General features: G+C 44.7%; 3 non-coding genes across 3 annotated transcripts; all 3 read right to left on the bottom strand.

Annotated features, from left to right (window-relative positions):
• Positions 1–11,211: 11,211 nt before the first annotated feature.
• On the bottom strand, positions 11,212–11,294 carry trnal-cag (transfer RNA leucine (anticodon CAG)). Its single transcript has one exon. It is a non-coding gene; the product is annotated as a tRNA-Leu (tRNA).
• A 2,414-nt stretch (positions 11,295–13,708) lies between these two features.
• trnam-cau (transfer RNA methionine (anticodon CAU)) lies at positions 13,709–13,780 on the bottom strand. Its single transcript has one exon. It is a non-coding gene; the product is annotated as a tRNA-Met (tRNA).
• Positions 13,781–14,870: 1,090 nt separating this feature from the next.
• trnal-cag (transfer RNA leucine (anticodon CAG)) lies at positions 14,871–14,953 on the bottom strand. The gene has a single exon. It is a non-coding gene; the product is annotated as a tRNA-Leu (tRNA).
• Between the last annotated feature and the right edge of the window lie 2,822 nt (positions 14,954–17,775).

The following is a 17,775-nucleotide window of genomic DNA, read 5'->3' as shown; positions in this document are numbered from 1 at the left end:
CGTGTCCTTGATATGTATGTCCATGTCAGACAGGGAAGAGATGGTCGAGTGAGGGAACCATGGTTGACAAGAGAGATTGAATGTCTTGTTAAGAGGAAAAAGGAGACTTATGTAAGGCTGAGGAAACATGGTACAGACAGGGCGTTGGAGGGATACAAGATAGCCAGGAGGGAACCGAAGAAAGGGATTAGGAGAGCTAAGAGAGGGCATGAACAATCTTTGGTGGGTAGGATCAAGGAAAACCCCAAGGCCTTTTACACATATGTGAGAAATATGAGAATGACTAGAGCGAGGGTAGGTCCGATCAAGGACAGGAGCGGGAGATTGTGTATTGAGTCTGAAGAGATAGGAGAGGTCTTGAACGAGTACTTTTCTTCTGTCTTTACAAATGAGAGGGGCCATATTGTTGGAGAGGACAGTGTGAAACAGACTGGGAAGCTCGAGGAAATACTTGTTAGGAAGGAAGATGTGTTGGGCATTTTGAAAAACTTGAGGATAGACAAGTCCCCCGGGCCTGACGGAATATATCCAAGGATTCTATGGGAAGCAAGAGATGAAATTGCAGAGCCGTTGGCAATGATCTTTTCGTCCTCACTGTCAACAGGGATGGTACCAGGGGATTGGAGAGTGGCGAATGTCGTGCCCCTGTTCAAAAAAGGTACTAGGGAAAGCCCTTTGAATTACAGGCCAGTTAGTCTTACTTTGGTGTTAGGCAAAGTCATGGAAAGGGTACTGAAGGATAGGATTTCTGAGCACCTGGAAAGACACTGCTTGATTAGCGATAGTCATCACGGATTTGTAGGTCTTGCCTTAAAAGTCTTATTGAATTCTTTGAGGAGGTGACCAATCATGTCCATGAAGGTAAAGCAGTGGATGTAGTGTACGTGGATTTGAGGAAGGCATTTGATAAGGTTCCCCATGGTAGGCGTATGCAGAAAGTAAGGAGGCATGGGATAGTGGGAAATTTGGCCAGTTGGATAACAAACTGGCTAAGCGATAGAAGTCAGAGAGTGGTGGTCGATGGCACATATTCAGCCTGGACCCCAGTTACCAGTGGCGTACCGCAGGGATCAGTTCTGGGTCCTCTGCTGCTGGCGATTTTCATTAATGACTTGGATGAGGGAGTTGAAGGGTGGGTCAGTAAACTTGCCGACGATACGAAGGTTTGTGGAGTTGTGGATAGTGAGGAGGGCTGTTGTCGGCTGCAACGAGACATAGATAGGATGCAGAGCTGGGCTGAGAAGTGGCAGATGGAGCTTAATCCTGAAAAGTGTGAGGTTGTCCATTTTGGAAGGACAAATATGAATGCGGAATACAGGGTTAACGGTAGAGTTCTTGGCAATGTGGAGGAGCAGAGAGATCTTGGGGTCTATGTTCATACATCTTTGAAAGTTGCCACTCAAGTGGATAGAGCTGTGAAGAAGGTCTATTGTGTGCTAGCGTTCATTACCAGAGGGATTGAATTTAAAGCCGTGAGGTGATGATGCAGCTGTACAGAACTTTGGTAAGGCCACATTGGGAGTGCTGTGTACAGTTCTGGTCGCCTCATTTTAGGAAGGATGTGGAAGCTTTGGAAAAGGTGCAAAGGAGATTTACCAGGATGTTGCCTGGAATAGAGAGTCGGTCTTACGAGGAAAGTTTGAGGGTGCTAGGCCTTTTCTCATGAGAACGGAGAAGGATGAGGGGCAACTTGATAGAGGTTTATAAGATGATCAGGGGAATAGATAGAGTAGACCGTCAGAGATAGTTTTCCCGGGTGGAACAAACCATTACAAGGGGACATAAATTTCAGGTGAATGGTGGAAGATATGGGGGGGGGGGGGATGTCAGAGGTAGGTTCTTTACCCAGAGAGTAGTGGGGGCATGGAATGCAGTGCCTGTGGAAGTAGTTGAGTCGGAAACATTAGGGACCTTCAAGTAGCTATTGGATAGGTACATGGATTACGGTAAAATGATATAGTGTAGATTTATTTGTTCTTAAGGGCAGCACGGTAGCATTGTGGAGAGCGCAATTGCTTCACAGCTCCAGGGTTCCAGGTTCGATTCCGGCTTCGTTTACTGTTTGTGTGGAGTCGACACATCCTCCCGGTGTGTGCGTGGGTTTCCTCCGGGTGTTCCGGTTTCCTCCCACAGTCCAAAGATGTGCAGGTTAGGTGGATTGGCCATGGTAAATTGCACTTAGTGTCCAAAATTACCCTTAATGTTGGGTGGAGGTGTGACTTTGGGTAGGGTGCTCTTTCCAAGAGCCGGTGCAGACTCAATGGGCCGAATGGCCTCCTTCTACGCTGTAAATTCTATGATTAATTTAGGACAAAGGTTCGGTACAACATCGTGGGCCGAAGGTCCTGTTCTGTGCTGTATTGTTCTATGTTTTGGGAAAAGCATATTTTTCCTCAAATCTTTTTTAAATTTGAGATCTCTTATTGTAAGATTATGACCTCGCAATTTAAAATGCCCCACAAGAGGAAGCACCAACTCCACGTTTACTTTATCCATACCGTTTGACATCTTATACACCTCAATTACAGAATTGCGCATCAATTCTGAATGAAAAACTGTTGGCCAGTCTTCCTCAGTTTGAAACTCACAATGTCGCGCAAACACATCCGTTACAACTATTACTGCGATCGGACATGTAGTTTTTCCTCAAATGTTTTTTAAATTTGCTATCTCTTATTCTAAGCTTAAGAACTCTGGTTTGAGAATGCCGCAAAAGAGGAAGCATTATCGCCACATATACTTGATCCTGACCGTTTTGCAGTTTATACACCTCAAGTAGATATCAGCGTAAAACGTCACAGTTACAAACTGTTTCTCTTCTTCACTTTGAAACCCACAATGTCGCGCAAAAGCTTACGATTACATTTTTACTGCGATGGCCGGCATTCAATCTCGGTTGAACTGCTTAGAAGGCAGCTATGCTCACCACTGTACCACCGCCGCTCCCTGCCTCAGTACTTTTGGTACCTGGCATTTGTTTGATAAACTGTTTGTAAAAAAAGTCGTACTAAGCTTCTGTTATTTTACTCAAATTTAATATGCTTCTGAATGAAAGTGTCCTTGTCGCACGGCTCCCGCTCAGCCAGAAGAATTGCCGAGTCCGCAATAAATATATTTATGCAATTGAATTCCGATGTTCTGTGTGTCAAGTTGTGCTCCTGTCTCAAGTTCAAATTAACTCTGTCAGATTCTGTGCTGTTGCGTTTAGTTCTAAGCATGTCAATTGTATCTGTAGATGTCACTTGTTCTTTAGAATAATTCATGCTTTTGACAGCATCCAATACTATCCTAGTTCCAATTCTTCTATTGCCCAGCTATCTGCCGCCTGTTGCAGCTTAGTGCTGTTAGTCTCCCTCTAACTAAAATCAACTACCAAAGTCCAGCATTTGTTCCTTGTCATTTGGCATCTGTTATCTCAAGCCATGCCAAATTATTTTTCATACATACATAACAATTCTTAATAATATGCACGACATTTCTTTTTAATAACTATCATAATGCCTCAAGGGAACTTCGTTTAATACATTGGTTGTAAATTTCCCACCGCAACATCAAGCTCAAACAAACAAAAATGTCTTAATACTATTGTCTCGTAAACTGTGGGGGTTCCTCGTCAGTCGCTGCTGTCTGTCGCGACCCTTAAAAAATCCATCATGTAGTACACGTCCCGTGGAGAACTCAGATCATCCATCAGCTGGTCTCCAGGCCACATGTCCAGTCAGAGATGTGTGACCGAAGGTTTCACTGCTCAGTAATCATTTGATACTTCGGTTTATTCCTAACTCGAAAAGATTTCTTCCTGGCTTTGGCATTTACGTTCCTCAAATATGTAACCAATTGTATCATTTTTCTCTCTTTCCGTTGAGCAATTTTATTTCAACATTTGCAACATAGGTTTTGACATAATTTAAAATTTCCCAATTTCCACAGCACTGCTGCGGCAATTACCCCTCCCGCAATTGATAGAAACAAGTACCAATTGTTTTGAACAAAGGTTAACATAGTCCAAAACCATTTAAATGGACTTGCTATAATTTTAATTGCTGTTTTAAATGTTTCTTTAATTTTTAAGCCCACGTCTATGAAATCGTTTCCCAAATTATTCCTACTTGTGGTTTTGTTTTGCAACGCATTACTTATCTTAACTTGCCCTTTCTCGGGGTCCCCGTTAGTATCATTAGTTTTCCCGAATACTGTCTAAAAATCTTTCACAGATCTGATAATTTTAGTACGTATTCCAGGCTGCTTGGAAGTGCTCCCAACATTCTACTGAACATTTTGTTACTGACACTGTTGCTTGATTCTAAAATACTGCTGTTGAGCCCTATCTCCTGGATGTCTTGGAAATTAATGATTTCTTCTGTTATATTTAAACATTTGCTTATTCTTATTTTTATTCTGTGTTTTATCTGATTGAAGCTGGTATCTATTTTTCCATGTCCCATTACTTCACCTGATTTCCCTCATGCAATTAGAATACTAATATTCCGAAACTAATCACGGTCATCCCCATTAACATTGTTGCCCCCCATTTTAAGCAATCTAGCTTACTCCTAATCCTAGCTTCTTCCATTCCTTCTTTGAACCTGATCCTTATTTTCCTCTTGATTGTAGTCCTATTTCTCCTTCCAAACAAATGTGTCTGTATCATTCTATCCATCTGAAAAATCAAACGAACAGGCCAAGGTTGGAGAGGGCCCTATTTGTTCATTTGTATCTTCTATTCTTGTTCGGATACTCCAGAAGTGCCCTCTCCAGGACTTTCGGATGTCCTTTGCTACCATAAGTTTCTTTTTGTTTTTTTTGCTGGCTGGGTTTTTGCTCATATATGTACATCATACAATTAAGGCCGGTTAAGCCTTCTCCTTCTATCATTGCATCCCTGAGAGAGATTCGAAGCATCTCAAACTCCTCCTCTTTTGCTCGCTCAGTGGTCCAATCTGGTTGAAACTTACCCTGATACATTTCGGATATTGCTACTGCCTTCATTTCAATTTCTTTATTTCTGATTATGACAGGAGTTTTATGAAAGGTAAGTTCTGAACATGACATTTTAACTTCATCATCTGTCCTATCAATGCTGCTAACAGGTTCACTGTCATCCCACTCTACTTCATCACATAATACTAGTGAGTGCAGTAATTCCCTGACACTCATAACCAAACATTCCTTTCCTCTAAAGCCTGTCCATTGTCTGGGGTTTTCAATTTATCCACAGAACTCCCTTCACTGTATCGGGAAAGTTTTGGTTCATATTTTTTCCAAATCCATAGCCCGGGTCAATCATTAATTTCGTACAACATTCCTTTTTTCCTTGTCCAACCGGTTTGGGGGGGTATGGTCTGCCTACTGGCATGGCACCATTGCGGTGATACAGTCTCTGAACACTGTTATGCTAATTTTATGTCCCCGGGTCATCCCAACATCTTTTGAACTATATAATCCCTCACTAATTGGGACAATTAGTTTGTCACTTCTCCACAATCCTGCACATCCTTTCAGAATTACATCGTCGTTAGCTAGGTTTTCTCTGCAGTCATGCCATTTTGTCATTATCATACCATCCCACATACAATCCTTGCTGATTACGTTTCTTCGTTACTGCCGAAATGTTGCCTATGGATTATCATAATCCCTTGGTTATTATTTAGCTGGGTCAGATGTTTTAGTTCTGATACAATTCTTTTTGCTCCAGACGCCATGCTTCTCTAATTCAACTATATGTTCACCCAAATTCTGAACGATCTTTTCTTTACCTTTTACCTGGTTTTAGTTGGTAGCTTCACCCAAACTGCCTCTGTGCTATCGATTGGTATATAATATCGCAATTTTTCCTGCATCGAATTTTATTAAATATTTCCCTGCCATCAGATTCTCATTTCCTGATACTGAAAGTACTTCTCCTAATCTAACTTCTGGTCTAATATCTTTATTCCCTAAAGCTCCTTCTACCATGTATTTAACATTCTAAATATCATTTTTCCTGCTCCTGACTATCTTTTGAGTCTTCGGGCACCAGGAACCTGCTGGAGCTGTGCCGTGTCAATTTCAACGGGTTAGTTTCAAAGTACTTTCCTGCACAGAGCTCTGTCTGCTCCCGAGTAAAACTTCTTTTGTGTTTATGCTGTGACCAATTTAGTTCTGAACATACTGATTTACTACCTCATAATATTGGTCACATTTCTACCTGCCGTTTATAACTTCTAATTGATGTGAAACTCGGTTTTGCAAAATACAACATTTAAAAAACTTGAAACACCAAAGGGAAATTCACAAATCCTTATTAAACACACACACACACTCATTTATCCACCGAGACCTTGGATGTCTATTCAATCGGGTTTTAGGTACTCTAACAAAAATTGAGAACCCTCCGTTCTGATAAGCCTCTCTTATCCAGGAGTTTTTTTTTGCGTATTTTAATCTCTTCCACTCTCGCCCCGTACTCTCGCCCCGTTGCTTCATCTCTCTTGACCGTGTTTCAGAGTAAGAGGATTACCCTAATTGCCATTTTCTCAACTTCTAAATTTCTGTTCCTGGTTGTCCCTTTCAGGTGCACTCCGACATTCAGGATATGCACCCTATCTGGGACCTAGCCAGGGGTACTGAGGCACTATCTTCTTGTTTTAGTTAAAGGTCGATTGATCTTGGTCTCTAAAGTTTTCTCGGCGTCCCTATTTCTCTCGGCTTTCCCTCACAATCTGCTTGACTCCAAGGAAGATTTATGTTTGTCCTTCTACCAGTAATGGATGCAAGAATCCCAGTACCTTTACTAAGATGTCTTGCAGACTTTTACTCAGGGTCAGTATCTTCTAGTCTTCTGACGCTCGCACCCAACTGAGTTTTATGTGTCGTCGTCCGCCCCCCCCCCCCCCCCCGCCCCCCCCATGCACAGAATATCCTTCCAAAAGTCAATCACACATGACTTTCCGCATTAAACTCGGCAGGTAAAGTTCGCCTCACACATAGACTAGAAACTTCTAATATTCTAGCCTTTGTGTCGGTTAGAAACTTTTAATATTCTAACAATTATTTGGGAACTAGAAACGTCTAATATTCCATTCCCTTTTAGGTTAGAAACTTCTAATATTCAAAACTCCACCTGCTTAACTAGAAACTTCTAATATTCTAGCCTCGCTTTACCCAGAAACTTCTAATATTCTAGGCCTCCAATTTGCGCGCCATGAAGTTAAAACCTCACCACTATTCTTAGAATTCCCCCTGTACCAGAAAAGGGTCAAGATATTCTAAATGATGAACAGGGATTCTCACTCCCTGACTCCTATGCAGACTTAGGTGGGCGCTATTCGGGTCAAACCAGTGTTTCATGTTATCCCACGGCATAACCCATGTCTTCAGAGAAGATTCTGTTTACTTTCCACTCAGGTGCTTCACTCACGGGTCCGGCTTTTCTAAGTAGATGAAGAAAACTTTCTAATAAACACTCTTTCAGGTTATCAATTTAAGTTAGTTTTAATTTCAAATTAAAAGATGTAATCACTGTTTTTACAGAAAAGTAATAAGATCTTTTCTTTGCATCTTCCTGGTCAGTTGTTAGACCTTCAAGTCTGCCTTGACAATTTTCTCCTGTAACTTTTGGTTTTTTCCTGATGGATTCGCTGTTCTGCTCGGCTTCCGTGTTCAGTCCTACCCATGACCGAGGGCAGCTATGAGAGCTGGCTGCTGAATTATTAGGTATTATATAACCCTTTGCGCAGCCTTAGTTTCTACATGGCATTTATTGAAATGTAACTGTTGCTTGCCGACTGTAGCTAATGCAAGCTCCCTGTCGTTGAACTAGCTTATTCTGCTTGACATGTAATACTTTTGTTTGGCAGGTAATACATTTATTTGTTGCTTCGACAGCAACTTTCCTGATATCTGTCTTTCGTGATGTTTTTTCTCAGTCTCAATACTGGATATGAACTCGTGTCCAACGAAGCAGTTCGCCTCTGCACTTCCACTGGTCAGCTGGTGTCAACGGCAGGTCGCCCCCTATATTTCTAACCTTATCTGGCTTGGACCTATACCCTATGACCTGATTATTTGCTAAAAGATTTTTAACGTCAAAAATGTGTAAATTATGGGATTAACGTGCACCTCATGTGTTTCTTAGCTGGAAAACAGTTGTCTCATATTTAAGTGGCGTCAGCAAGGTTTCCCGCTTAACCTTCTCCCCCAATTTAAACCTAAGATCCTGGTTGTTCCTTTTTTAATTGTTCAGTAAAATAATGCACCTCTCAGGAAGTGTGAAATACTGTTCCCGTTTATATAACTTAAGATTTTAAATTGATTGAATGTCTTTTAACTTTAAAACCAGGTTGATTTGTCCATATCTGTTTTCTTTAACGCCTGCGAAGCTATCTGTGTTTTAAACAAGCTGCGACTGTTAACCCTTTGTGGGACCTTTCCATTTCATTTCAAATCTCAGTCTTTTCCAGGTTCACATTCATGGTTCAAATGATATATTTTTTCATTATAAACTGTTCCTCACACGAAGGTATTGAGAGACGAAGATCTGAGCGACGTGAAGTATCCAATCGGAGAGATGCATCCTGGCGACTGGAATCTCTCTCCACAGCTGCTTCCGGTGCTGCTTTCACAGCCGAAGAACCCCTCCAGTGTCCAAACAGGTGAAAGTTAATCCAGTAGAGGCGGCAGAAGGGAATTCTGGGAGAAGTCAACTTAGTCACCTCGACTATACTGTGGGTAGCTGAAGAACAGGTGTCAAGGAGCAGATCATACTGAAAGGAAAATGTTGATACTAATAAAGAAAAAGGCAGATGTGCTGCTGGGTGATAGCGACTTGTTTGCTTTTGGTGTGAGTGAGAATACAAATAGCAGACGATGGTTTTGGTCCATCGACTGCTGGGCTATGGGCCCACCACGCTCCCGCTGCGCCAGTCCGCTCGTGGTTGAGCTATTCGCGGTCGGACTTAAGGCAAAGTTTGAAGTATTCGGTAACAGCTTGATCAACGTTCCCAGGGAGGTGAAACTTCCGCCCCGAACTTCTTTCTGTAAAAGTGATGCCAGTCACTCGCCACTTTCCCATCAGAACAACGTCACAGAAGAAATCACATTACCTTCACAGAACAACCATGCAGCACGAAAGCAAAATATACATTCTTCCTCACGCCAAAGGTAAACATAACGCACGATCCTGTTTGCTTTGCAGCAAATTTCTATTGTAGTCAGAATCTCGATTTTAGTCTCATCCCGACATTAGTCCCAGGAATGAAGGAGACAGCATGACAAATTACAACATTGTAAATGTCACAAATAGGGAACCACAGAGAAAATGCTTTAAAATCTCAGCAAGTCTCCCAGCATCTGTAGGGAGAGAAAAGAGCTAATGTTTCGAGTCCAGGAGACCCTTTGTCAAAGCTGGACTGCGAACGTCATCCAGTAGTACCACACAGAGGGGCAATATAGAGATATAACGATATCCAGTAATACCTCACAACTGGGGCAAAACGTTAAGAAAGCATTAACTAGAAATAAATCACAATAGAAACCTTGTTCCCAACTTCCCGTCTCGGACGGATGTGAACAACCCAACCAGCCAGACGATGTACAACAAAAGAAGATTAATTTTAGCCGGAGTCCTGTGATCCATTTGAATTCCTCAACCAGAGTCATTAAGCAGATTATCGAGTCGTTACATGGGCTTCTGCCTGAAGGGTATTGCTGAGCGTACTTAAGCAGGAATCGCATGTCCTGAGACCAACACTTTTCCATTGAATGGGAGGTATTGGACTTACTGAGGTTGAAAATCTTGCTGGAGAAATTTAACCTTGTGGAGTATAAGGCAATATCAGGAGTGGGATTCGAACCCACGCCTACCAGAAGAGACTGCGACCTGAACGCAGCACATTAGACCGCTCGGTCATCCTGATGCATTGACGCCAAAACTAAGATCCGTGCACAAATCTACTTAAAGTCTGTCTTAATCGTTATTTCATTTCAAACAAGATATGCTTTTCCTACTTTTCAACCCCAGCCAGAGTCCTGCATCTGAGTGCCATCCTTGTCCAAACCGCTGGTGGTTAAGGAGCATCTCATTGCTGCATTGCTCAGTTTGCTCGAATCAGCAAGGTCCGATATCCCGCTCTACCTGTTCCTCAGACGAAGGTATTTTTGTGGTCGGACTTGAGGCAAAGTTTGAGGAAGTCTGTAACAGCGTGATCAATGTTCCCAGAGAGATGAAACTGCTGCCCCGAACTTCATTTTATAAAGGTGATTCCAGTCACTCCCCACTTTCCCATCAGAACAACGTCACAGAAGAAATCACATCACCTTCACAGAACAACCATCCCGCAGGAAAGTAAAGTATCTGAACTGTGCTGACCAGTATCAGTGTGCTCAAACGTCTGTTCTGGTTGAAAGAAAAAAATGAGGAAATGAATAATTGTGTGGTTACCGCAGGGCAGTAATGTTGTAGCTCCTGGTTTAAGGAGCAGAGTGCGCAGCGGAAGCGTGCAGGGCTATTAGCCCGAGGTCGCGGAATCGAGGGTATTCTCTGCTATTTACATTCTCCCTCACACCAAAAGTAAACATAACGCACGTTCCTGTTTGCTTTGCAGCAAATAGCTATCAGAAACTTTCTTGCAGTCTCATCCCGACATTAGTCCCAAGAATGAAAGAGACAGCATGACACATTGCAACACTGTAATGCTCACACTTAGGGAACCACAGAGAAAATGCTTTAAAGTCTCAGCCGATCTGACAGCATCTGGAGGGAGAGAAATGTGCTGACGTTTCGTGTCCAGGTGACCCTTAGTCAAAAATGCACGGGAAGCATTATCCAGTAGTACCCCACTGAGGGGCAATATAGATATATAGCGATATCCAGTAATAACTCACAGGGGGCCAATAAGGAAATGAAGCTTTATCGAGCAATGAATCACAATAGAAGCCGAGTTCCCAACGTCCCCTTTTGGACGGATGTGAACAATTCAACCTGCCAGACACTTTACAAGAGAAGACGAATTTTACCCTTCTCTTTGGATCAATATGAATTCCTCAACCAGACTCACCGAAGCAGATTGTCGAGTCATGAGCTGGGCTTTTGCCGGTGGGGTCTTGCTGTGCGTATTTAAGCGGGAATCTCATGGACTGAGACCAACGCTTTTCCATTGAAAGGGAGGTATTGGATTTTCCTGAGGTTGAAAATCTTGCTGGAGAAATTTAACCTCGTGGAGGAAAAGACAATATCAGGAGTGGGATTCGAACCCACGCCTCCAGAAGAGACTGCGACCTGAACGCAGCGCCTTAGACCGCTCGGCCATCCTGATGCGTTGACGCAGAAACTAAGATCCGTGCACAAATCGACTTAAAGTCTGTCTTCATCTTTATTACATTTCAAACAAGACATGCTTTCCCTACTTTTGAACCCCAGCCAGAGTCCTGTATCTGAGTGCCATCCTTGTCCAAACCGCTGGTGGTTAAGGAGCTTCTCATTGCTGCATTGATCAGTTTGCTCTAATCAACAAGGTCTGAATTCCCGCTCTACCTGTTCCTCAGACGAAGGTATTGAAAGTCTAAGATCTGAGGACGTGAATTATCCAATTGGAGAGTTGCATTCTGGCAACTGCAATCTCTCTCCACAGCTGCTTCCGGTGCTGCTTTCACAGACAAGTAGCCGAAGAACCCCTCCAGTGTCCAATCAGGTGAACGTTCATCCAGTAGAGGCGGCAGAAGAGTGTTCTGGAAGAAATCAACTTAGTCACCTCGACTGCACTGTGGGTCGCTGAAGAACAGGTGTGAAAGAGCGGATCAGACTGAAAGCAAAACTTTGATACTAATAAAGAAAAAGGCAGATGTGCTGCTGACAAATAGCAACTTGTTTCCGTTTGGTGTGATTGAGAATATGAATAGCAGAGGATAGTTTCGATCCATCGATCTCTGGGTTATGGTCACAGAACACTCTCGCTTCTCCACAAGAATCGTGGCTCATTCTTTCCGTGGTCGGACTCGAGGCAAAGTTTGAAGAAATCTCTAACAGCGTGATCAATGTTCCCAGAGAGGTGAAACTGCCGCCCCGAACTTCATTCTATGAAGATTATTCCAGTCACTCCCCACTTTCCCATCAGAACAACGTCACAGAAGAAATCACATCACCTTCACAGAACAACCATTCCGCAGGAAAGTAAAGTATCTGAACTATGCTGACCAGAATCAGTGTGCTCAAACGTGTGTTCTTGTTGAATGAAAAAAATGAGGAAGTGAATAGTTGTGTGGCTACCGCAGGGCAGTAATGTTGTAGCTCCTGGTTTAAGGAGCAGAGTGCCGCAGCGGAAGCGTGCTGGGCTATTAGCCCGGGGTCGAGGAATCGAGGGTATTCTCTGCTAATTACATTCTCCCTCAAACCAAAAGTAAACATAACACACGTTCCTGTTTGCTTTGCAGCAAATAGCTATCAGAAACCTTCTTGCAGTCTCATCCCGACATTAGTCCCAAGAATGAAAGAGGCAGCATGACACATTACAACATTGTAAAGCTCACACACAGGGAACCATAGAGAAAATGCTTTAAAGTCTCAGCAGACCTGACAGCATCTGGAGGGAGAGAAATGAGCTGACGTTTCGTGTCCAGATGACCCTTAGTCAAAACTGCTCGGGAAGCATTATCCAGTAGTACTCCACAGAGGGGCAATATAGATATAGAACGATATCCAGTAATAACTCACAGGGGGCAGTAAGGAAATAAAGCTTTATCGAGCAATGAATCACAATAGAAACCGAGTCCCAACTTCCCCTCTTGGACGGATGTGAACAATCCAACCTGCCAGACTATTTACAAGAGAAGACGAATTTTACCCTTCTCTTGGGATCAATATTAATTCCTCAACCAGACTCACCGAAGCAGATTGTCGAGTCATGAGCTGGGCTTTTGCCGGTGGGGTCTTCCTGTGCGTATTTAAGCGGGAATCCCATGTCCTGAGACCAACGCTTTTCCATTGAAAGGGGGGTATTGGATCTTCCTGAAGTTGAAAATCTTCCTGGAGAAATTTAACCTCATGGAGGAAAAGGCAATATCAGGAGTGGGATTCGAATACATGCCTCCAGAAGAGTCTGCAACCTGAACGCAGCGCCTCAGACCACTCGGCCATCCTGATGCGTTGACGGCGAAGCTAAGATCCGTGCACAAATCGACTTAGAGTCTCTCTTCATCTTTATTTCATTTCAAACAAGATATGCTTTTCCTCCTTTAGAACCCCAGCAAGAGTCCTGTATCTGAGTGCCATTTTTGGCCAAACCGCTGGTGGTTAATGAGCTTTTCATTGCTGCATTGATCAGTTTGCTCTAATCAACAAGGTCCGATTTCCCGCTCTCCATGTTCATCAGACGAAGGTATTGAAAGTCTACGAACTGAGCGACGTGAAGTATCCAATTGGAGAGTTGCATTCTGGCGACTGCAATCTCTTTCCACAGCTGCTTCCGGTGATGCTTTCACAGACAAGTAGCCGAAGAACCCCTCCACTGTCCAATCAGGTGAACGTTCATCCAGCAGAGGCGGCAGAAGAGTGTTCTGGGAGAAGTCAACTGAGTCACTTCGACTGTACGGTGAATAACCTGAATAACCTGAATAACAGGTGTCAAAGAGCGGATCAGACTGAAAGCAAAACTTTGATCCTAATAAAGAGAAAGGCAGATGTGATGCTGACAAATAGCAACTCGTTTTCGTTTGGTGTGATTGAGAACATGGATAGCAGAGGATGGTTTCGATCCATCGACCTCTGGGTTATGGGCCCAGCACGCTTCCGCTGCGCCACTCTGCTCGTAGCTCAATATTTTTTGTGGTCGGACTTGAGGCAAAGTTTGAGGAAGTCTGTAACAGCGTGATCAATGTTCCCAGAGAGATGAAACTGCCGCCCCGAACTTCATTTTATAAAGATGATTCCAGACACTCCACACTTTCCCATCAGAACAACGTCAGAGAAGAAATCACATCACCATCACAGAACAACCATTCAGCACGAAAGTAAAGTATCTAAACTATGCTGACCAGTATCAGTGTGCTCAAACGTCTGTTCTGGTTGAAAGAAAAAAATGAAGAAGTGAATAATTGTGTGGTTACCGCAGGGCAGTAATGTTGTAGCTCCTGGTTTAAGGAGCAGAGTGCGCAGCGGAAGCGTGCTGGGCCATTAGCCCGAGGTCGAGGAATCGAGGGTATTCTCTGCTATTTACATTCTCCCTCACGCCAAAAGTAAACATAACACACGTTCCTATTTGCTTTGCAGAAAATAGCTATCAGAAACTTCCTTGCAGTCTCATCCCGACATTTGTCCCAAGAATGAAAGAGACAGCATGACACATTACAACATTGTAAAGCTCACACATAGGGAACCACAGAGAAAATGCTTTAAGGTCTCAGCAGATCTGACAGCATCTGGAGGGAGAGAAATGAGCTGACGTTTCGTGTCCAGGTGACCCTTAGTCAAAGCTGCTCGGGAAACGTTATCCAGCAGTACCCCACAGAGGGGCAATATAGATATAGAACGATATCCAGTAATAACTCACAGGGGGACAATAAGGAAATAAAGCTTTATCGAGCAATGAATCACAATAGAAACCGAGTTCCCAACTTCCCCTCTTGGACGGATGTGAACAATCCAACCTGCCAGACTATTTACAAGAGAAGACGAATTTTACCCTTCTCTTGGGATCAATATTAATTCCTCAACCAGAGTCACGGAAGCAGATTGTCGAGTCATGAGCTGGGCTTCTGCCGGTGGTGTCTTGCTGTGCATATTTAAGCAGGAATCTCAGGTCCTGAGACCAGCGCTTTTCCACTCAAAGGGAGGTATTGGATCTTCCTGAGGTTGAAAATCTTGCTGGAGAAATTTAACCTCGTGGAGTAAAAGGCAATATCAGGAGTGGGATTCGAACTCACGCCTCCAGAAGAGACTGCGACCTGAACGCAGCGCCTTTGACGACTCGGCCATCCTGATGCGTTGACACCAAAGCTAATATCCGTGCACAAATCGACTTAAAGTCTGTCTTCATCTTTATTTAATTTCAAACAAGATATGCTTTTCCTACTTTTGAACCCCAGAGTCCTGTGTCTGAGTGCCATCCTTGTCCAAACCGCTGGTGGTTAAGGAGCTTCTCATTGCTGCATTGAGCAGTTTGCTCTAACCAACAAGTACCGAATTCCCGCTCGACCTGTTCCTCACACGAAAGTTTTGAAAGTCTAAGATCTGAACGACGTGATGTATCCATTTGGAGAGTTGCATTCTGGCGACTGCCATCTCTCTCCACAGTTGCTTCCCGTGCTGCTCTCACAGACAAGTTCACAGACTGTACTGTGGTTAGCTGAAAAACAAGGAGCGGATCAGACAGAAAGCAAAACTTTGCTACGAATAAAGAAGAAGGCAGGTGTGCTGCTCACAAATAGCGACTTGTTTCCGTTTGGTGTGAGTGAGAATAGAAATAGGCTTGCAAGTTTCCATCAGGCGAGGCCGCCGCCGGTGATGATGACGTGGTGTGGACTCGCTGAACCAGGTTCAGGAGCTTGCCGGCTCGAGCACCGAGCAGGGATGCTCTGTCAGGCCCGACGATTTCAAACCACGCCTTGATCGCCTTGTTGGATACCCCTAGTTGACAGGAACCACTGGCAGCTATGGCATTGCCATTGTAGTCAAGGAACTGGCAGGCCGGTGGAAGAATGCTGCGGATGGTGTCGAGGCCGGATTTTGAGATGAGGTTCGCTGATGTGCCGGTGTGAAGTTGAAATCGGATGCAAGCCTTGCCTCATTTCATTTCATTTCGTTTTCATTTCATTAATTGTGCGGACAGCACAGCACTCGTCGATCCACACCGAGGATCGAAAGGCCTTTCGCCGTTGTGGTGGAAGGCAGCGCATGTGTAGTTATGATGCCCACCCGGTATGGGGACCTGACGCACTCAGCATCAGGGCCTGTTGGGCTGTCGGGATCGGAATCTGGCATGCCTTGTTGTATTGAGCGGACACTTCTGCGCCGCAACTGGGATCGCTGGCTGCTGAGCGGTGGAGCAGATCTGCAAAGGGCTGCATAGTGGCCAAGCTTGCCACACTGCAGACACCGGCGTCCTTTTGCCGGACATTTCTGCTTTAAGTGGGTGGAGCCACAATTCGGAGATATCATGACGCCGACGACAGGGCATTCCGTGCGCCATCGCGCTTTCGCAGTACAGTCGGTCGACGTACGCACCTGTGCAGTCGTGTTTTCGGCCTCGTCGTCCACTCGGTCATGGCGCACATGCGCAGGGACCTGGGAAAAGCGCACAAAGCGACCACTCTCCTCGATGCTCAGGCCCTGCATTTGAACAATGGCCTGCACCCGTTCCTCTCGTGGGAGGCCAGTTTTGCAGTTTCTGCCGCCCTGATGTGGGAGTAACGATTCTTAGCATGCTCATGGATAACGCATGTCTCGATAGCAACTGAGAGGGTCAACTGTTTGAATTTCAGGAGCTGCTGCTGAAGGGAGTCGGAGTGGACCCCGAAAACGATCTGATCCCGGATCATGGAATCAACCGTCGAGTCATAGTTACATGACTGCGCTAGGATGCGGAGATGGGTCACGAAGGACTGAAAAGGTTCATTCTTACCCTGAAGCCTCTGCTGGAAAAAGTACCATTCAAAGCTCTCATTCACCTCAGTGTCGCAGTGGCTGTCAAACTTCAGCAGGACTGTTTTGAATTTTGTTTTGTCTTCGCCGGCAGCGAACGTAAGGGAGTTGTAGATGTGGATGACATGGTCCCCCGCGGTGGAGACAAGTAATGTGATCTTCCTGGCATCCGATGCTGCTTCGAGGTCGGAGGCCTCGATGTACAGGAGGAACTTTTGCTTGAAGATTTTCCAATTGGCGCCAAGGTTGCCGGAGATGCGGAGCTGCGGAGGAGGCTGGTGTTTTCCATTTCACCGGATGGCTGCTTCCTGGTCAATGCTGATTCACTCGAGGTAGGTCCGTCAAGATCAGTATCACTCTGGTACCATGATGTGTTAGGCAGGTAGGCTCAATGTGGACTGCACTCGATGCAGGGAAGCTAAAAACAGACGTCGAACACTGGAGAAAATCCAACACTGTTTTATTCAACGATTCAGCTGTGGGTCGACACTATACTGAACTGACTGGAGACCTTGTAGTAGCCTGATCAGACTTACGAGCTACCGCATGGTGTTTGCACTTGCTAGCTCGTGGACTCTGACTGTCTCAGTGGCTGGGTCCAGAGAGAGCGGGAAACCTAGTGCCCTCTGGCTTTATAGTGGTAGTGTCCTGTTTGGTGATTGGCTGCACTGTGTTGTGCTTACTGGTCATCCTGTGTGTCCATCACTGACTGTCTGCATCTCATTATATACATGAGTGGATATTATGACAGACTCCAAATCCAATGGTCTTTTTCCACGGATATTCTATCCCTTCTCACAGACAGACTGGGAGACCCGCCATCGCATGAAAGCAATAACTTCCTGGAGTGATTCCAGGTTGGGTTTATATCGCATAAATTGTCAATGAATGTCTTGTTAAACGTAGTTCAGTTAGCGGAGTGGCTGTGGCTTGGTACTTGCAGTCAAATGGGGTTCCCCCGCACAGTTTCGAAACCTACCTGCACTGTAGGCAGCACGGTAGCACAGTGGTTAGCACAGTTGTTTCACAGCTCCAGGGAGCTGCGTGTGCGGAGTCTGCGCGTTCACCCGGTGTCTGCGTGGGTTTCCTCCGGGTGCTTCCGGTTTCTTTCGGACGTTCGGTGCAGACTCAAGAGGCCGAATGTCCTGCAGGGATTCTCTGGA

This window comes from Scyliorhinus torazame, chromosome 24 (assembly GCF_047496885.1).
Source record: "Scyliorhinus torazame isolate Kashiwa2021f chromosome 24, sScyTor2.1, whole genome shotgun sequence".
Lineage (NCBI taxonomy): Eukaryota > Metazoa > Chordata > Chondrichthyes > Carcharhiniformes > Scyliorhinidae > Scyliorhinus > Scyliorhinus torazame.
Note: the sequence above shows the minus strand (reverse complement) of the source record. Positions and strands in the feature narration are given on the sequence as shown.